Raw genomic sequence first — 22,601 nt, forward strand, 5'->3', positions numbered from 1 at the left:
ATAAGCTATGTGTATCTCTATTGCGCTGTTTGTTCTTGAAGTTGCATTAACACAGGCATCACTCTCTTCAGTTCCAGTCTCAAACTATTTTGCCATCTGCCACCCCCTCTGCGCCAGGTATATGTGGCTGAATTAGGTTGCCAAGCAATAATATGTTCCATTCTATCGTGGGCTGATTTCACATCCCAGACTTCCTCCTTCCCCAATCTTGTCTTTCTGAACATCCCTGTCTCAAACTTCGACTGCTGAGGAAACCTTTATTTATGGGTTAAACATATTCCAACCCGATTATCCCAAATTTCTCCAACCTAACCTCTCAGTTGTAAGTCATCATGGCCCAAACAACATCATAAATTAGGTCAAATCGAGTTCACACATCGTTTCTGTCAGGTCTGTTGCTGCATACCTTTTGTGAACACTTGACTGTCTGGCAGAAATGTTGCTGGCGCGATCACGAAGGAGGGCTCTCAGAAGCCTTTAAAAATGTGCTCGGACAAATCTCCATGAGAAACTGCAACAATACATGTACAATTTCACGGCCTCTGCTGAAAAAGGGCAGGTAACTTACGAGCCACACAGGAGCCAGGCAATGATCTTATCTGAAACGAAACATCTAAAAACTTCCCTTTGACATTGAATGGAATCTCCATCACACATTCTGTCTCTACCAACATCCATGACCGAAAAAGTCAACAGGACTAACCAGAGAGTCACTGTGTCTCGATGAGCAGACCAGAGCCCGGGGACCCTGTGGCGCGTGACTCGCCTCCTGAGTTCGCAATGTTGGCCGACAATCGATAAACGTCGGGAACGAAGTGGAATACTTTGCCCTTTCCTGGCCACGTGAAGCTCCAACAACATTCAGGAAGATAGACAGTATCCTGCAACAAGTACTCCACTTCATCGGTATACCTTCCACGAACAATCACACCCTCCAGCACCGACTCACATTGCAGCCATGTGTACCATCCACAATATGGATTGCAGGAACTCACCAGGACGCCATAGACAGAACCTTCCACACCCACGACCATTACCATCTAGATGCTCAATGTGTAAAGGTATATTTGGACACCACGAGCTGGATGTTCCCCTCCAAGCCAATCACCACCCTGAATTGGAAAGTTCTCGCCGTTCCTTCACTGCTCGTTTGTCAAATCCTGGAGTAGCTCACGTACAACACTGTGCAAGTACACCATATGGACTGCAGTGGTCCAAAACGTCAGCTCACTACCAGCGTATGAAAGGGTCATTAGGGATACGATATGAATTATGAACTAGCCAACGAAGCCCTCATCCCATGAATGAATAACCAAAAGCAGCGATTTGCTGCAGCTACCAAGCTAGAGTTAATTACCATAGAATGAGATACCACTCCAGGAAAACTGTCAGATATTGGAAGTGTTCCTCAAGTAATCACGCTCCTTACGTTCGTACGACAACATGACCGGCCAAATTAATGAGTTTAAATTCTCCACTTAATCTTTGTACATCAAAAACAATAGAGTAAGCTTTCAATCAGAAAATTATTATGCGGTAGATTGATACAAAGTGTACAACTAAGGACAAGCCATTAGATTATTTTTGATGTCGCGATTGAATCTGCATCTAACTTCCAGCTGAATTTGCAACACAATTGATCCTTTGAGGATGGAACTACGAATATTTGCGTGCTCCTTCTAACTATTAAAGGGATATGACTGAATGGCGACAATAACGAAGAGCTGGATGTTGAACAGATGGACAGTAAGGCGAAAGAACCTGGAAGCGCAACTGAATTAATTTGGGATGGTGCAATGAAGATAATACCTTAGTTCTAATGATTAAGGTGGAGAGCCATTCTGTGCAGTGGTCAGTGTGAGTTCAGAGTATTAGGGTTAAGACCAGAATTACTGCCTCTCCATAATTCCCTGATCCACTGTAATGTATCCTCTTTCAGATGATGGATTGCTCAGTTACTGATGATGCATTTCCTGCCATGAAGTTTATTATTGAACAATGTGGATATTTAGGGCACACAATTGTCGTTTCATGTCGATCAATGCAGAGAACAATTTCAGATTTCAGATTTAATAAGTGAAATCACACCTTCAGCGGGGATGGAATTGAAACCCGTCACTACAGTATTAACCATGCCACATGATTACTTGTACAGCGGTAACACCACTTATCTTTAGACTCTACAGTCCCGCTGTTATTAGAGCAAATGTTAGAGAGCCGATTGTGTGTGGTAAACAAAAATAACGGGTGGTTGTAACGTACACATACAATGGTAAAATCTGGTGGTCAGGGGAGCCTGGTAAAGACAATTGTCGAACGTTTTCGGATCAGTTTCTCAGAGAAGCGCTTTCCACATCCAACAAGCGAAGCGACAAATCGACATATGTGAAAGGACGCATGTTTCTTTGCTGCCTCATTTTGAAGGAGCCAGTACCGTCGCAGGGAACATAACATGACCGAATTTTACAATCTGATTGAGGGAGAGGAAAGTGTTCCAAGACAATTGTTGAAACTACAGTTAGGCAATTATGAGGGAATGAAGAGAGAGCTCTGAGAAGTAAGATCTCGAGTTAATTGGAGGAGTAGGACTGAATGAAATGCAATGGGAACATATTTGATTATAGTTCAAAATGCAAAACAGAGATTCACATTAGTGATCAGGAAAAACACAAAGGTCCCGAAGTATCATCACTAGCTAAGTTGGGAGGTGAAATATCTTATATAATTGAAATAATATAAACCCAATTACTAGAGGTTATGACAGAGTGAGAAATTGGAGAGAAAATGTAAATAATACAGCATCGGTTGACAAAACGCAATTAAACAGACAAAGAAAATAGATCACTTGGGAAATAAATGGCCAAGGTGGGTTTCGAGGGATACAAGACAAATACGGGCAAGTGGGACTGGCTTAGTGACATAAACTGGCGGTATGGACAAGCTGGACCGAAGCGCCTCTTCCCATGCTGCAAACATCTATCACTATGACTCTAAAGATAACATATATATATATATATTTTAAAAGATATGATGTGGAGATGCCGGCGTTGGACTGGGGTGAACACAGGAAGAAGTCTTGCAACACCAGGTTAAAGTCCAACAGGTTTGTTTCGATATCACTAGCTTTCGGAGCGCTGCTCCTTCCTTAGATGCATGAAGAGGTATGTTCCAGAAACATATATATAGACAAATTTAAAGATGCCAGACAATGCTTGGAATGCGAGCATTAGCAGGTGATTAAATCTTTACAGATCCAGAGATGGGGTAACCCCAGGTTAAAGAGGTGTGAATTGTGTCAAGCCAGGACAGTTGGTGGGATTTCGCAGGCCCGATGGTGGGGGATGACTGTAATGTTTGCGCCTTTTCTTTAAACTCGTGTCCCTCTGTATGTGTGTGCACCTGTGCACCTGTGTATTTTTCTGTGTGTGCCTGTGTGTCTGACTGTGCTTGTGTGCCTTTGTGTGTCTCAGTCTGCGTGTTTGTGTGAGTGTATGTGTTAGCATGTCCACGTGTGCATATTCGTGTGACTGTGGCTTTATGCTTGTTGCATGTTTGTAGTTGTCTGTGTGCGTGTATGTTTGTACGTTGACGTGCTTGTGTGTGTATTTCTCTGGCTGTGCATCATTCCGGTTGTTTGCGTGTATCTGGGTGTGTATGTGTGTCAGGGTCTCTGTGTCTGCGCGTCTTTCCTTTTATTCGTGTCAGTCTTTTTGCTTGTATGTGTGTGCACGTTTGTGTGTGCGCATCTTTCGATTAGTTTTTGTGTGTTCATGTGTGTGTGCATATTTCGGTGTGTCTGACTGTGCCTGTGTTCATCTTTCTCTGTTTTGTGTGAGTATCTATGACCACGAGTGTGTGTTCGTGTAAACGGTATCCCATGTGTTGGTGTGTCTGTGTCTATGTGTGCGCGTTTTTCTCTGTGTGCTGTGTGTGTTTATGTGTGTGCCTGTCTGTGTGTCTGTGTATTTGCGTGTATGTTTTTCCCTGTGTTTGTGTGTGTCTGTATTTCGGATGGGACTGTAGTCCTGCTGGGGGATGTGTGCTCTTCTCTCCGATAATTTGCATATTCTGAACGCTTTTTGATTCTTTCCTGATGTTTCTTCCTGGCCCGGCCACCATTTTTGCAAACCATTCCAGAATGCCTTTTTACGTCTGGCAAGCAGTTCTTGAATCGCTGAATTTTTGGAGTAGGGGAAGATCCACAGTGAATTTCAGGAAGGAGTTCCTGGATTTGGAAAAAGGGACAGTGAAGGAACAACGATAAAGATACAGGTCGGGCAGGTGTATGGCTTGAAAAAAGTTTGCAGTTGAATGTTCCCATGTGTAAGATTGTTGACCTCAACCTTACAGTTGGCTGACGTCTTGTGTACCGATATAAAGAGAACATTTTGCTGATTTCTGTCTGCCCTGTGCTTAGTGAAGGAAGTGGCGCCAATGACTTGTATAGCGTAAGGATCCCCATTTTATATCACGTGTTCCCTGTGTAATTCCTTTATGTTCTGTTTTGGTAGCTTCGACAATACTTATAATACACCCAAGGTACACGCTCCCCGGTGTAAGGTGGTCTGTAGTCTGCCCTGGCCCAAGAACATCCCGCGGCACTATCTTCTTTCCGGTATGTCCCACTGATGAATCTTCTGGATGGACTTGGCTGGCAGCCTATCGGCGACTTTCGTTTCCTGAGACTTGCCTGGCTCTTGTTCTTGATTGGTGTGCGGAGTTCCAGAAAGTTATGGCAAATAAGGAAGTTATTGTGTTAGTTTTGCTTGGATTAGGAGATTGAGAATTTGCAATCTATCATCTGACCCCGGGTGATTGAAGACATTTCACTCTAGCCAGCCTGTGAAAGTGTTAATCCGAATTGAAAGGATTAATGAGACACAGGTCTAATCTCCTTCCCCTGAGAGTTATTTATAAAGCTCTGAAGAAAGTTACGTTCTCTCTGTGCATCTTACCCAGTTAAATGCTGCAGGATGTTCAGGCCAGCGGCAGATTGGCAGAGTGTTCCGAAATCAATTTTTTGAATTTTCAGGTGGAGATGTTTTGTCTTCGCTCAGTGAGGTTGAGGTTTAAACTGATGAGGTGAAGCTCACGGTTGGAAAATGTAAATCTGACTCGACAGAGTTATCTTTGCTGCCGGTGAGATCTGACTGAATGTACATATCGGAAAATCAAATCTAACCGTGGGTTTTTAACACTCCGCTTTCAGCGAAAAAAGCTGGCAACAAGAGTACAATCTCAGCAGCAAAGATTCTCATCTCTCATCCCATTCGGTACCCGTTATTTTGATCATTCTCTTTATTTGTCTGTCTCTTGTGTGTATGTCGATAGAGGGCAGGACGATAAAGGCGTGAATAAGTAACTTAGCAGGCCGTTATCACCATTGCATGTTTATCCATTTTCTTGTTATAAATAAATGGTGTTGTGCTTTCCTTACAAATATTGTGTCTGGAAGTCATTGGAGCAGTCAAGGGTAAAATGTCTGAAACACCTTGGAAGAATTATTGGTTAATTTACTTTTATTGCAACTTCGAGCCTTTCGGGCTCGAATTTAATGTGCTTTCACCCAGGATGTCGTCACAATGGTGTCGAGCTTCCTGTGGATTTTGGAGCCACACGCAACTTCAGAGTTTTCCAGCACAATACTGCCTCGTGCGTTGTGGATGGTAGACAGGCTTTGCAGTGTCAATGGAATCAGTGCTGGAACCTCTTCATGCTGCCACAGTATTAATTTGTCTTTTCCCATTCAATTTTCCATCCAGAATTTTCTATTCCTCCATGGCAGCGTTTCCGTCGGACAGAACAAGTGCACTGCATTCAATATCAAGAGGATATGGCTCATTCACCTTAAGCTGGTGATGGCCATTTCCTATTACAAGCATGGCGACACGTTACACAGCTGCTAAAGACTTCGCTGAATGCTGCAATACGTTTATTTCTAATGGACGTGGACTCCTTGCGAAATTGTGGGGTCATGGGTGGAGCGAAATGGTTTACAGTCTTCACCAATCATACCTGTTCTGACATTCTGGTGGAGGAAGGCTCATTAAGGTGTTGCTTAATTCGTGCTAGTACTTTGCGGTTTTCTTTTTTGCAACTTGTGGACCTTTCCACTGCGCAAGTCTGGTGGGAGAAGTGGGTGGTTCTGTTGGTGGATGAGCACAATATGCGCAGTATGTTTTATCCTAAATGTGATGCAACCATTGGCTGCCTTGCAATACCAAATGCGAAATTGAGCAACAGAGATCGGTGTCGTTGTTCAGAAAGTGTCCCTTGATACTGCTGTCGGCGACAACTTTCAATACGTTTTGATGATTTCTAGTGCACAGCCTCTATGGTTAGTATGTGTGTTTGTGTGGTTTCTGACTATAAAAACGATATACGTCACTTCAGGAAGCACTGGGCACTGTCCGGCTGAAATTAGAAGCAAAACTGCGGTATTAGTGGGAATGTAACTTCCATCAAAAGTGTTTTTCTTGTGTATTTGCACAATATTTGGAGTTTTATTAGTCTTCTGGGATATTGCATTGAGAGCCTTGTTTTATTTCGGAGTGAGCGATAAGTTGATGTTATTTTTCACTCTCTATCCTTTGTGGGGGGAAGAGGGGAGCAAATGCGCCGCTTCCATTATGGTTCAGGTAGTTAAAGGGAGTGAGATGGGAGAATAGAAGCAGCTGTCGAAATGATCTCATGTGGTTTGCGAAAATTCGCATATATACAGCGTTGGCGATTGGAGTTCGGTGGGGGGGGAGGGGGTATTTTTTTTATATTGGGCATCAATACATATGCGGTTGAAGTGTTAGTTGGGAGAGGGAGTCAACGTGGGTGAGGGTTTAGTTTGCTGATGGAGATTACCGGATTCTCTTTGTCTCACTCGTGGGAGTGTTTGGCGGCCAATTTTCTGAGACTTCGGGCCCGCTTTTCTTCAGGAGGAACTCTTTAACGAGCTAATCACCATCAGTTGTTAGATGGTGGGGGTGGTGATGGTTCTTATTTCTCAACGCCGGGGAAGGGTGGAACCCTGAGTGTGTTCAGTCAAGTTGGTTCTGTGTTGTATAACACATTACTGTACTTTCTAATCCCCGTTTTCCCCACATTTTCATTGGATGTTTGTTTATTGTCACGTGTCCCGAGGTACAGTGAAAAGCATTTTTCAGCGTGCAGCTCAAAAGATCATGAAATACATGAAAAGAAAACAAAATCAAAGTAAATGCATAATAGGGCAACACAAGGTAGACAACGTTACTGCATAAACACCGGCATCGTGTGAAGCATACAGGGGGGTAGTGTTAATGAGGTATATCCATAAGAGGCTCTTTTATGAGTCTGGTAGCAGCAGGGAAGAAGTTGTTTTTGAGTCTGTCCGTGCGTATCCTCAGACCTTTGCGTCATTGTGCATTTCGTTTGCTTGTTATGAATGAAAACTTGTCAATAAAAGCATTTTCACAAATAAGATGGCAAACGAGAAAATTATGTCAAGTGTTCCATGGTTTAGTTGAAAGTGAGACTGTCTTTCGATGGATTTCTACAGAGATGTGGAGAAGGCGGTTAATGAGAATTCAGGCCATGGTCGTCCCGACGATGGAGAGCAGAATGAGTCCTCGCCAGGTTCTGTCGCCCGTTTTTTCTCCCGTCTTGAATATGGCGGCGATGACGGCCTGCGTGAGGTAAGTAGGAATTTATTCTCTACCCCGGATCTTCAGCAAGTGCTGATGGAGATGACGGGTGATTTCTTCTCCACCAGTTCCTCATCTATGGTTTTATCATGGTTTAAAAGTTGTTTTAAGTATTCTCTCCATCGAAACCCGATGTTTTCTCTGTTTCTCAAGTGGGGTTAATCGTGACTTCTCACCGGCCTTGGGAATTGGGTCCATATATTTCCCTGGTGTCACTGACGAAGGCCTGGGTGCCATGCTGGTCACCGAGGAGTTACTTCGCTTACTCAGTCCACCATTGGCTTCTGATTTCTCTAGTCTGTCTTTGTCCCGATGCCTCGGCTAATAAATGAGCTAATAAATGAGCTGTCCCTTTTCCTTATTGATTATGCGTTTGTACAGTAGAAGTGACGTTTCCACTACTTGTCCATGGGTTCCTGGACGGTGTGGTCGCTCCCTCCAAACGTGTCTTGGTGTTTCCTAATGTTGGAGCAGATGGCTTATTCACAGTTTCTGATTATGGCTGTGTGCAGCTTTTCCGGTCTTTCTCCATCCATTAGAATGGGCACTTTGGAAATTTTGGCGAAGATAATGTTGAAATCTCACTAGCACGCTTGGCTCTTTTTCCTGAGCTGTTTCTTCACCTTCTGTTGCTTCTGGTAGAGTTTGATGGGCACAGAGGAGCGGATGAGCCGGTGGTCTTTCCGACACTGGTTATCAGTGGTGATGAGGGCATCCGTTTGTTCTCCGGATCGGACAATGAATAAGTTGATCATTTGCCGGTGTTTTGATCTTAGATGTCTCCAGGGCGTCTTCAACTGTCTTTTGTGGAACAGTTTGATGCTGATGACAACGTTGTATTGCGCGCATGTGACGAGCAGAAGAAAAGTGTTGGCGTTGGAATCGTCAACTCCTTCCTTTCTAATGGTTCCTTCCTTTCCAGATTTGGCAGTCACTCTAGTACTGGCGTGGAAGTTCCCCAAGGAGGATCATCTTATCTTCCTCAAAAAAGTTCGCAGAGATGGTGTTGAGGTTGGAGAAGAAACCTTCTTTGGACTCGTCATTGGCACGAAGGGGTGGAGCATAGACTTTCACGACCGTTGCCTGCTGGATCTTGGCAAGTTGTTGACGCAGGATTCCAGCGTCCATGTTGATGGTAACAGGGAGCTGTATCTCGCTCTGTATCTCTCCACCTGTATCTTTTTCTCTCTCTGTAACTCTTTCCTTAGCTCTCTCTCTATGTCTCTCAATCCGAAACTCTCTCTCTGTATATAGATATATATTTATCTATAGAATATATTGATATATATATAGAGAGAGAGAACGAGAGAGCGCCAGGGGAAGAGAAATAAGGGGAAAGAGAAAGAGATACAGATAAATATATACATAGAGAGAGAGGGGTGCAGATGTAGAGATGCAGAGAAACAGATCCAGTGAGCAACACGAATGCGGAATATTTGGCTAATGGTAAAGTTCTTGGAAGTGTGGATGAGCAGAGGGATCTAGGTGTCCATGTACATAGTTCCCTGAACGTTGCCACCCAGGTTGATAGGGTTGTGAAGAAGGCCTCCTGAGTGTTGGCCTTTATTGGTAGAGGGATTGAGTTCCGGAGTCAGGAGGTCATGTTGCAGCTGGACAAAACTCTGGTACGTCCGCATTTGGAGTATTGCGTACAGTTCTGGTCACCGCATTATAGGAAGGACGTGGAGGCTTTGGAGCGGGTGCAGAGGAGATTTACCAGGATGTTGCCTGGTATGGAGGGAAAATCTTATGAGCAAAGGCTGATGGACTTGAGGTTGTTTTCGTTGGAGAGAAGAAGGTTAAGAGGAGACTTAATAGAGGCATACAAAATGATCAGGGGGTTAGACAGGGTGGACAGTGAGAGCCTTCTCCCGCGGATGGAAATGGCTGGCACGAGGGGACATAGCTTTAAACTGAGGGGTAATAGATATAGGACAGAGGTCAGAGGTAGGTTCTTTACGCAAAGAGTAGTGAGGCCGTGGAATGCCCTACCTGCAACAGTAGTGAACTCGCCAACATTGAGGGCATTTAAAAGTTTATTGGATAAACAAATGGATGATAATGGCATAGTGTAGATTAGATGGCTTTTGTTTCGGTGCAACATCTTGGGCCGAAGGGCCTGTACTGCGCTGTATCCTTCTATGTTCTATGTTCTAAGTCTCTCTCCCGCTGTGTGTGTCTCGCTCACTGGAGATCTCTCTCTGTCTCTCTCTCTCTCTCTCTCTCTCGCCCGGTCTCTGTCTATGCATCTCTTCGTGTGTGTAACTCTGCAACTCTCTCTCTGTACCTCGCTCTCTTTGTCTCTCTCTGTCCCTCGCTCTCTGTATCTCTCTCTCTGTTTCCCTCCCTCTGTATCCCTGTCCCTCTGTATCTATCTTTATATATCTCTCTCTGTTTATTTTTCCAACTCTGTAACTATTTCCGTATCTCTCTATCCATGAAGTCGCTGTTGCTCACTGGATCTGTTTCTCTGCATCTCTACATCTGCACCTCTCTCTCTCTAAGTATATATTTATCTGTATCTCTTTCTCTTTCCCCTTATTTCTCTTCCCCTGGCGCTCTCTCGTTCTCTCTCTCTATATATATAAATATATTCTATAGATAAATATATATTTATATACAGAGAGAGAGTTTCGGATTGAGAGACATAGAGAGACAGGTGCAGATATATATATATACATCTGTATCTCTCTCTTTCTGTATCTCTCTGAATCGCACTTTGTATCTCTCTCTGTATCTCTCTCTGTGTCTCTCAATCCGAATGCCTTTCTGTCTCTCCCGCTGACTGGATCTATCTCTCTGTATATCTCTGCCTGGAACTCTCTCCATATCTCTCACTCAATGTGTCTCGTATTTATCTCGCTCTCTTTACTCTCTCTTTCCCTGTATCTCTCTAACAATATGTCTCTCTCTTTGTATCTCTTTCTCTGTTTGCCTCTCTTTGCATCTCTCCCTGTATCTCTCTCGGTCGTTGTATATCTCTCTCTGCATATCTCGCTGTATCTCTCTGTCTGTATCTCTCTCTCTATATCTCTATTTATATCTCTGTATCGCTTTCTCTCTCTGTATTTCCCTCTCTCTGCATTTCTATCTGTAGATTCCTCTCTGTATCTCCCCCTCGCTATTGCCCTCTCTATATTCATAGAATTTATAGTGCAGAAGGAGGCCATTCGGCCCATCGAGTCTGCACCGGCTCTTGGAAAGAGCACCGTACCGAACCGCACACCTCCACCCTATCCCCATAACCCAGTAACCCCACCCAACACTAAGGGCAATTTTGGACACTAAGGGCCATTTATCATGGCCAATCCACCTAACCTGCACATCTTTGGACTGTGGGAGGAAACCGGAGCACCCGGATGAAATCCACGCGCACACGGAGATGATGTGCAGACGCCGCACAGACAGCGACCCAAGCCGGAATCGAACCTGGGACCCTGGAGCTGTGAAACAATCGTGCTGTCCACAATGCTACCGTGCTGCCCATTAAAATTGGTGTTAGCGGTTTTGAGGAGTGGCGTCAAGTCCGCCCCGTTGCGTGCATTTTTTGGGCGATGTGCTTGGGCGGACTTGACAGCCAAAGGGTCTTACACCCCTTCCTGCCATATACCTGATATGTCAGAAACCCTGCTCAAGTATACCTGGAACATCACTTCCCACACTGCCGCTCGAGCTGGGTTATATACACCTGCCCATGCTGCAGCAGACATATCACCAGCTGCTGCACTGCAGCTAGTGCATCAACACCTCGCAAATGATGTGGCTTGTTTGTTTAATTTTGTTACTTTGGACCGCTGTCGAACAACTGGTGTCCATCTGTAAATGCCCATTAAATGGCGAAGTGTTCATCTCTCTCTTGCGCTGCTTCAGCCCATGTGGTGGATATGCACCCGCAACTGTTATAAAGGGAGTTCCCTGAATTGCACCATGTAATAGTGCAGTGATGGGAATGACGTTTCAGACTAGCCCCTTATGTGATTTTCAGATGAACTTGCTTGGGCACAGATCCCCTGCAGCTGCAGCTTTGAGGTTGAGTTGAAAGAGAGAATTCTCTGCTGTCTCGATTCCAGCCCCGCATCTTTCTGATAATATTTCTCAATTTTTCCGCTGCCTTGCCGAATCAACAGGCTCTTAATGCCTCAGTCACAAAGGGGTTCTTAAATGAGTGGTTGGGCGTGTTTTTCCGATTCGGGGATACGTAAACTGTATTACTGAATAAACTGGTCTGGTCACCCCAACACATGGCATGGCTTGGCAAGCTGAGCGGGATTTCAATGTGGAATGCGTGGTACCAGGGAGAAAGGTGACGAGTGACTGCAAGTTAAGAGTCTGCTCTCCAATTGTTCCTGGTATGGAAAGCAATTTCCTCCCATGCGCCCGATGTCGCATCTCCTCCAGCAGTGCAATATCGACATTATGTCCTCCGACAGTCCGACAAGTACATCTCCTGATTTCCCCAGTCTAACAAGTATATATAAGTCCAAACAGTCCTCTATATTTTTCCCTCCGCCGCTGAACATAGAAGAGCACACAAGCTCAGCCGTGTTCTCGTCCCATATCTACACATGTTCCAATGTACTTCATACATCGATGCCATCTACACGAGCATTTGGGCGGCAATACCATCCTCACCTCATAAACCTACGATCCACGCTACTCCCCCCACCCGCCCGCCCCCCCCACCCCTCGCCCTCCCCGCGTGAACGCTTTAACTGGTATATATCACCACCTCTACCAGATGTAGCAATTTAAATCCCAACACACCGTGTACATAGTACATGTAACCTATGTCCCGGCTCCCGCTGCATGTCAACCAAAGTCTCCCTGATACATCTACCCCTCCACGCTAATATATGCCGCTCTAATGGTGCACCCCCATTATTCACCACGCCCCAAGTGCATCTGTTCACACACCTCTCGCATTGCACCTGGTATTCCTCCAACTTTGCTACCCACAGAACCTATTAAATGGCACAGCATAACGAACAATCTTGATATATGTACTTCGTCCTCTGTATAATCTAGTATATCGACCACAGTTACTGATACTATTGTTGAACTTGCTCCTCTTCCCATTTTCGAAGGGCGAAACAAAGATGACCAGAGGTCCTTTGCTATTTATTAAACATTGCGATCGTCACCGGCCCCGCTATTATCACAGCAGCACGCGCCCATCGCATGATGATGTTGTTATGTTTGATTCCGTTTCAGTCATCGTAAGATTAACGTACAAATCGGCATGTGAAGACATTTTTCAACTGGTCTCTGAATTTGGTCTGTGTCACTGCATAAATACAAGTATTTGTGCAACAGCTCAGGAGCTGCAGCATGAATCCCACCTCTTGCACAAACCAATGTAGATACATTGCCTCATACCCCAAAAAATACATCCGGGTCCATATCGAATAAAACATAAACACCGACCATAAGATAATGAAATTGGCCGAGATGACAAACAGTAAAATAACGGATTTCCTTCGTATCGCCATCTCTGGGTCTCTGGTACTCTCCCCACTGCTGTGAGCTCTGAGTCTCTTGCGGGCTCTGTTGGCCACTAAAATGTGTCTGACGGTGAACAGATTAAGCAGCATAATCAGGACGAATGGAACACCAGGTGTTAAAATGTAATGAAGGAACTCAATTGTTCCCCAGACCACAGAAAACATGTCCGTGATGGGCACATCACAAAACCAGGGTTGGTTTCCCCTATAATTCGGACCTGACACCATGAAATACCAGGAAATATCCTTCAAACAGCTCAGTAAAGTCACTGTACCCAGAACAACAGCCGCCGTTTTTTCAGTGCAGTATTTTTGTTTCAGCTTCTTGCAGCAAATGGCTACATATCGATCGAAGGTGAAAGTGACGGTGAACCAGACAGAACAGTCAGTGGCTGCATAAAGCAAGACAGCATGTATGTTGCACATGGGGATGTTCAGCAAGAATTCAAATTGCTCCCGAAATACGATCGGAATTTGTCTCAATATGAGATCGAATATAACAACCGATAGATCCGCCGCTGCCATGCCGACGAGGTAGCATGTGACACATTTACAAAGGCCACACTGTCCTCGGGACAAGATCACAATCGCCACTATGTTGACTGTGTGGGAGAGAAAAAAACATGATTTTTATGATTCAGACTCGAAGCAAAATGACCAGTTTGCATAAGTATTAATTACATTGTGAAAGACGTGACGAACATGGATTGGATTAGAATAACATGACCTGCACTAACAAACATGAATGGCTGCCATGTAGGAAAAGCATGGCGCATGCCCCGACAAAGTGGATAATGTTGGAATTGGCTGCCAAATACAGATCATAATCCTCACCTCGTTGTTTCCTTCCTTGGGTTAAACGTTGCCAATCTCTACACCACTTCGTTTTCTCCTTCTTCTTGAGGCGTCCGCATGGGCCGACGATGGTTTGCTGCCTTCCATTGAGCAGGGTTCTGCGGTGGCTGAATAGTCCAAACCGGGATCCGGACACTCTGTAGCAGGTTTGTCAGCTGGTGTTAAAGCAGTTGGTTGGGCGGGGCGCTCTGGATTCAGCGCGCTCCTTCCGCTGTGGACTCACAGCCTCTGCGTGCAATTCTCTGTGACACTCGTGGTGATTGGCGCCTTCGTGGGTGCTTCATGTCCAGCTTGTGAATTGTAAAACAAGCGAATACATGTGTCCATGAGGATGTTACATTTATTTGTGGAGGCTTTCTGAGTGTCCTTGTTGATTTTTCTGTGCACTTTCAGTAATTGCTTGCTTTGGCGGTGTTTGGAGTCGAGCAATTGTTTCAGGAATCTCTTGTGTCGGGCATGTGAATTGGACCTGAGGTCTTGGTGATCGAACACTCTGTTCCCCAGGCATCCGATGACTGCGCTGTCACATTGCTGTCCCATTTTGATTTCGTCGCGATATTTGCTCAGGCCAAGATGAGGTTCCTAAGTTGTGGGGAATGATCCACATTGTCTAGTGGCTCATCATAGTTCACCGTGGCAGGAGCGGGCCGGCAGACAAGCGTTACTTTCCGGATATTTAGTCTGAGGCTCTTCTCCCAATTGCCTCGGTGAAAGCGGCGATGGATGTTATCTATCTTGACTTCCTAAAGGCCTTTGATATGGTGCCTCACGGGAGGCTGCGGAGTAAAATAAGGGCCCATGGTATTCGAGGCAAGGTACTAATATGGATTGACGATTGGCTGTCAGGCAGAAGGCAGAGAGTTGGGATAAAAGGTTATTTTTCGGAATGGCAACCGGTGACAAGTTGTGTCCAAAAAGGGTTCAGTGTTGGGGGCACAGCTGTTCTCTTTATAAATGAACCACCTAGATTACGGGACTGGGGGCATTCTGGCTAAGTTTGCCGATGATACAAAGAAACGTGGAGGGGCAGGTAGTATGGAGGAGGTGAGGAAGCTGCAGAAAAATTTAGACAGTTTAGGAGAGTGGTCCAAGAAATGGCTGACGAAATCCAACGTGGGCAAGTGCGAGGTCTTGCACTTTGGAAAAAGGAATAGAGGCATGGACTATTTTCTAAACGGTGACACAATTCATAATGCTGAAGTGCAAAGGGACTTTGGAGTCCTAGTCCAGGATTCTCTAAAGGTAACCTTGCAGTTTGAGTCCGTAATTAAGAAAGCAAATGTAATGTTGTCATTTATCTCAAGAGGCTTGGAATACAAAAGCAGGGATGTACTTCTGAAACTTACAAGATAATGAATGGCTAAGATAGGGTGGACGTGGGGAAGTTGTTTCCATTAGCAGGGGAGACAAGGACTCGGGGGCACAGCCTTAGAATAAAAGGGAGTCACTTTAGAAAATAGATGAGGAGAAATTTCTTCAGCCAGAGAGTGCTGGGTCTGTGGAATTCATTGCCACAGAGGGCGGTGGAGGCCGGGACGTTGAGTGTCTTTAAGACAGAAGTTGATAAATTCCTGATTTCTCGAGGAATTAAGGGCTATGGAGAGAGAGCGGGTAAATGGAGTTGAAATCAGGCATGATTGAATGGTGAAGTGGACTCGATGATCCGAATGGCCTTACTTCCGCTCCTATGTCTTATGGTCTTATGATGATTGGTACCTCGGTCTATGAGTGCACATACACAGGAGACATCTGTGTACTGCAGCCCGATGGCAAAAGTTGTGGTGGTCTTGGATCTGACCTCCAGGTGTCGGAGGGTCAATATTTCACCCCTGTCCGGTAGATTAGTCCCACCCCAGCAGTGGATGTCAGGGCGATGAGTTGGAGTGCGAAGAAGATAGAGAATGTTGTTGCTGCGATGACGCCGCACTGTTTGACCCAGGGTTGCACACTCAGAATTATACATAGATGCTGAATATTGGACCAGTGCTTTTTACCACTGACATGTTGATAAATGTATCTCCATTTTCCACCATCTTACACAATTGAACCCAGGGAAACCCTATAATGAAAGTTGGACTTGCATCCAAACTTAATGTGAGGTTGAAGACATGTCCATTGAGGTCGTTGTTCAAGTTAAAGAGATGAAGTTTTGGTTTATTTTTCTCATTTTTAAATGCATCAGTTGATGTTCTTTTGTCCACATCTTTCACTTCTGTTTAGTAATTTCTGTTTCCACTTTAGTAATGGAGAGGGATAGGTTCGTGCAACAGGGCAAGGTTTACAATTGGGGGAAGGGTAAATACGATGTTGTCAGACAAGAATTGAAGTGCATAAGGTGGGAACATAGGCTGGCAGGGAAGGACACAAGTGAAATGTGGAACTTGTTCAAGGAACAGGTGCTACGTGTCCTTGATATGTATGTCCCTGTCAGGCAGGGAAGAGATGGTCGAGTGAGGGAACCATGGTTGACAAGAGAGGTTGAATGTCTTGTTAAGAGGAAAAAGGTGACTTATGTAAGGCTGAGGAAACAAGGTTCAGACAGGGCATTGGAGGGATACAAGATAGCCAGGAGGGAACTGAAGAAAGGGATTAGGAGAGCGAAGAGAGGGCATGAACAATCTTTGGCGGGTAGGATCAAGGAAAACCCCAAGGCCTTTTACACATATGTGAGAAATATGACAATGACTGGAGCGAGGGTAGGTCCGGTCAAGGACAGTAGCGGGAGATTGTGTATTGAGTCTGAAGAGATAGGAGAGGTCTTGAACGAGTACCTTTCTTCTGTATTTACAAATGAGAGGGGCAATATTGTTGGAGAGGACAGTGTGAAACAGATTGGTAAGCTCGAGGAAATACTTGTTAGGAAGGAAGATGTGTTGGGCATTTTGAAAAACTTGAGGATAGACAAGTCCCCCGGGCCTGACAGGATATATCCAAGGATTCTATGGGAAGCAAGAGATGAAATTGCAGAGCCGTTGGCAATGATCTTTTCGTCCTCACTGTCAACAGGTGTGGTACCAGGGGATTGGAGAGTGGCGAATGTCGTGCCCCTGTTCAAAAAAGGGACTAGGGATAACCCTGGGAATTACAGGCCAGTTAGTCTTACTTCGGTGGTAGGCAAAGTAATGGAAAGGGTACTGAAGGATAGGATTTCTGAGCATCTGGAAAGACACTGCTTGATTAGGGATAGTCAGCACGGATTTGTGAGGGGTAGGTCTTGCCTTACAAATCTTATTGCATTCTTTGAGGAGGTGACCAAGCATGTGGATGAAGGTAAAGCAGTGGATGTAGTGTACATGGATTTTAGTAAGGCATTTGATAAAGTTCCCCATGGTAGGCTTATGCAGAAAATAAGGAGGCATGGGATAGTGGAAAATTTGGCCAGTTGGATAACGAACTGGCTAACCGATAGAAGTCAGAGAGTGGTGGTGGATGGCAAATATTCAGCCTGGATCCCAGTTACCAGTGGCGTACCGCAGGGATCAGTTCTGGGTCCTCTGCTGTTTGTGATTTTCATTAATGACTTGGATGAGGGAGTTGAAGGGTGGGTCAGTAAATTTGCAGACGATACGAAGATTGGTGGAGTTGTGGATAGTAAGGAGGGCTGTTGTTGGCTGCAAAGAGACATAGATAGGATGCAGAGCTGGGCTGAGAAGTGGCAGATGGAGTTTAACCCTGAAAAGTGTGAGGTTGTCCATTTTGGAAGGACAAATATGAATGCGGAATACAGGGTTAACGGTAGAGTTCTTGGCAATGTGGAGGAGCAGAGAGATCTTGGGGTCTATGTTCATACATCTTTGAAAGTTGCCACTCAAGTGGATAGAGCTGTGAAGAAGGCCTATGGTGTGCTCGCGTTCATTAACAGAGGGATTGAATTTAAGAGCCGTGAGGTGATGATGCAGCTGTACAAACCTTTGGTAAGGCCACATTTGGAGTACTGTGTACAGTTCTGGTCGTCTCATTTTAGGAAGGATGTGGAAGCTTTGGAAAAGGTGCAAAGAAGATTTACCAGGATGTTGCCTGGAATGGAGAGTAGGTCTTACGAGGAAAGGTTGAGGGTGCTAGGCCTTTTCTCATTAGAGCGGAGAAGGATGAGGGGCGACTTGATAGAGGTTTATAAGATGATCAGGGGAATTGATAGAGTAGACAGTCAGAGACTTTTTCCCCGGGTGGAACAAACCATTACAAGGGGACATAAATTTAAGGTGAAAGGTGGAAGATATAGGAGGGATGTCAGAGGTAGGTTCTTTACCCAGAGAGTAGTGGGGGCATGGAATGCACTGCCTGTGGAAGTAGTTGAGTCGGAAACATTAGGGACCTTCAAGCAGCTATTGGATAGGTACATGGATTACGGTTAAATGATATAGTGTAGATTTATTTGTTCTCAAGGGCAGCACGGTAGCATTGTGGATAGCACAATTGCTTCACAGCTCCAGGGTCCCAGGTTCGATTCCGGCTTGGGTCACTGTCTGTGCGGAGTCTGCACGTCCTCCCCGTGTCTGCGTGGGTTTCCTCCGGGTGCTCCGGTTTCCTCCCACAATCCAAAGATGTGCGGGTTAGGTGAATTGGCCAATGATAAATTGCCCTTAATGTCCAAATTGCCCTTGGTGTTGGGTGGAGGTGTTGAGTTTGGGTGGGGTGCTCTTTCCGGGGGCCGGTGCAGACTCGGGGGGCCGAATGGCCTCCTTCTGCACTTTAAATTCAATGATAATCTATGATTAATCTAGGACAAAGGTTCGGCACAACATCGTGGGCCGAAGGGCCTTTTCTGTGCTGTATTTTCTATGTTCTATGTTCTATGTTCTGTTGTTGTAAGTCACACCACTGCATCTGTTTCTCCAAGCCGGCTGCTAACACCGACATTCCCATCCCGGGTCTGCCCAGTTCCGGTAACTAACCTCCTCGTTTATTCCCCATCCCCCAGCAAACAACCAATCATTTTGTAAGGGATCTTGCTAACTGCGTGAACAACTTCCTCAACCCAAATGCCACATTCATGCGCCTAGAGTTGCTAAACTATCTCTCCCTGGACCAAACGTCACCAATACCAAATAAAATAGCGCAACTCACACAGTAACTGAACAGATAGTGCCACCTCCACTGTCAGAGCCTCAGATCATTGCCTCTCCAGGGCTCCTAACTTGGCATCTTCAAGTTCCTTTACTCTCCAGCTACGATGCCAGTGTTGGTTTGAATTCCACTGCCGGAGCCTTCGCTTCTCCCACCACGTTTCTGTCCACCAAGCACAGACAGCAGCTCCCTGGCCATGCTCATTGCCATTCTCTAGTGGCTGCTCTCCCACCGTATGTCTCCTCCTCATTTACCATCTCTACTACCTCGTCTGCATCACCACCATTTCCCCTCTCCCAACTTGCCTCAATTGGCACTAACTGGCTTGCCTCCAAACTACTTTTTCTTCAAGTAGTTCTCCGAAAACTGGATCCTTTGCCAACACTTGCTCTTCAATGCCCTGTCCGAGATGCCCCCCCCCCCCCCCCCCCCCCCCCCCATGAAACCTATCCTGACACCATCCGGCTTCTTCACCAACCTGCTCATCCGCCTCCAGCGCCTCGACACATCCCACTTCCTGTCTGCACTGGTATTTCTGCATGGTGGGCGGTGGGGAGGGGGGGGGGGGTCATCCGTGTGCCCCTTTTCTCTACCTCCACCCACGCAATTACCCACCTCCAATTTGGCTTTCGGGATATTGTGTTACTGCTCAGCACCCATCTCGGCCTGGAGTATAGGAAACGTGAGCCCTTTTACCTGGGCTCCTCTGCAGTGCGGTCCACTCTGGCGACCCCAGCTGTTCTCCCTATTTGACCCGTTGCGACCCCAACTTCCAACGTCTACTATCCCCAAGACGTGGACCCTCCAGATCCCTGTATTCTGTATTTGCTGCACAGAGGATCATCCTGGATTTTGGAAGACGAGGGATATTTAAAGAAATCAGAGATATAGTTGGTGAGGGGCGTATCCAAAGGTGACGGGATAATTGGGTATCGCCATGTATGGCAGCGCCAAAGAGCCAAGGAAAGAACCCTGCACTCAGTAGTCACAGGGCACTAAACGAATTCGAGGATGGGGAAAAAAGATCCTGGACATTTTGTTGCGGGTGTGAATTAATAGGATTACAGCAGGACATTGACAGGATGCAGAGCTGGGCTGAGACGTGGCAGGTGGAGTTCAGCCTTGATCAATGTGAACTGATTCATTTTGGAAGGCCGAATTTGACTGCAGAATACAGGGTTAATGGCATGATTCTTGGAAGTGTGGAGGAACAGATGATCTTGGGGTCCGCGTACGTAGATCCCTCAAGTTGCTACCCAGGTTGATAGGGTTGTGAAGGAGGCGGATGGTGTGTTGGCTTTTATTAATAGTGGGATTGAGTCTAAGAGCCGCGTGGTTTTGCTGCAGCTTTCTAAAACTCTAGTTAGACCACACTTGCAATATTGTGTCCAGTTCTGGTCTCCTCATTATAGGAAGGATGTGGATGGTTTGGAGAGGGTGCAGAGGAGATTTACCGTGATGCTGCCTGGACTGGAGGACATGTCTTACGAAGAAGGGTTGAGGGAGCCAGCAGAGGTGGTGGAGTCGGAGTCATTAGGGACATTTAAGCGACTGTTGGACAGGCACATGGACAGCAGTAAATTGAAGGGATGTAGGTTAGGTTGGTCTTACATCAGGATAAATGGTCGGCACAACATCGTGGGCTGAAGGGCCTGTACTGTGATGTACTGTTCTATGTTCCATGTTCTAAGTTCTATGAATCGCTCTTTGATTTGTGAGTGGCCGGGGAGGAGGTGGAGCACTGAAGCCCGGTCTTGAATCGGAAGTGAATTCTCCAGAGTTGTAAGTGACAAGGAAAGGTGTGCGGGTGGAGAGGGACAAGTTCTGTGACGTTCAGCCCAGCTGAATTTAGCTGTGAGAAGGGAGTCAGAGGTGAGGTAACGCGTGAGATGATGTGGTTCAGTGAAGTAGAGAGAATGATCTGAAGAGGAAGAGCGGGGGAAGTGATGGAAGTGATGTATGTGCCGTGGTAGCAGCGGATGTGTTGGGTTAAAGAGAGGCAGGTGCGAGATAATGAAGGGGAACATGGGTAAAAAGGGCAGAGAAATCTCGATGTACGTTCAACGTGAAAGAAGTGGTGCTGCTGAAGTAATGTGTAGGAGGTGCCCAGCAGTATGCGTCCTGCGGATCTTTAGCAGCAAGAATATTTTTAGCTGAAAATCAGGGACCATATAGTGGCACGGGTAGAGCAGAAAATATATGAAGATATGCTTATGAACCAGAGAAGGTGGCGGTGGCGTGTGGAGGACTACGAGATCATAAGACATAGGAGTAGATTTTGGTCACTCGGCCCATCGAGTCTGCGCCGCCATTCAATCATGGCTAATATGTTTCTCATCCCCATTCTCCTGCCACCTCCCTATAACCCCTGATGCCCTTATTAACCAAGAACCTACCTATCTCCGTCTTAATGACACTCAGTGATTTGGCCTCCATAGCCTTCTGGGGCGAAGAGTTTCACAGATTCACCACCCTCTGGCTGAAGAAATTCCTCCACATCTCTGTTTTAGAGAATCATCTCTTTAGTCTGAGATGGTGTCCTCCGGTTCTAGTTTTTCTTACAAGCGGAAACATCTTCTCCACGTCCACTCTATTCAGGCCACGCATTATCCTGTAAGTTTCCATGAGAGCTCCCCCTCATCCTTCTAAACTCCAACGAGTACAGGCACAGAGTCCTCAATCGTTCCTCATACGTTAAGCTCCTCATTCCAGGAATCATTCTTGTGAACCTCCTCTGGACCCTTTCCAAGGCCAGCACATCCTTCCTTAGATACGGGGCCCAGAACTGCTCACAATACTCAAAATGGGGTCTGACCAGAGCCTTATAAAGCCTCAAAAGTACATTCCTGGTCTTGTATTCTAATCACCTCGACGTGGATGCCAACATTGCATTTGCCTTCCTAACTTCCGACTGAACCTGCACGTTAACCTGAAGAGAATCGTGAACAAGGACTCCCAAGCCTCTTTGTGCGTCTGATATAAAGAAGCCAAATGTGCCGAAAGGAAGGAATGCGTTGTGAACTGCAGCCGGGTTATTACATCAGGTGCAGTGACCAGCGAGAACATAGAACATAGAAAATACAGCACAGAACAGGCCCTTCGGCCCACGATGTTGTGCCGAACCTTTGTCCTAGATTAATCATAGATTATCATTGAATTTACAGTACAGAAGGAGGCCATTCGGCCCCCCGAGTCTGCACCGGCCCCCGGAAAGAGCACCCCACCCAAACTCAACACCTCCACCCAACACCAAGGACAATTTGGACATTAAGGGCAATTTATCATTGGCCAATTCACCTAACCCGCACATCTTTGGATTGTGGGAGGAAACCGGAGCACCCGGAGGAAACCCACGCAGACACGGGGAGGATGTGCAGACTCCGCACAGACAGTGACCCAAGCCGGAATCGAACCTGGGACCCTGGAGCTGTGAAGCAATTGTGCTATCCACAATGCTACCGCGCTGCCCTTGAGAACAAATAAATCTACACTATATCATTTA

This window comes from Scyliorhinus torazame, chromosome 23, assembly GCF_047496885.1.
Source record: "Scyliorhinus torazame isolate Kashiwa2021f chromosome 23, sScyTor2.1, whole genome shotgun sequence".
NCBI lineage: Eukaryota > Metazoa > Chordata > Chondrichthyes > Carcharhiniformes > Scyliorhinidae > Scyliorhinus > Scyliorhinus torazame.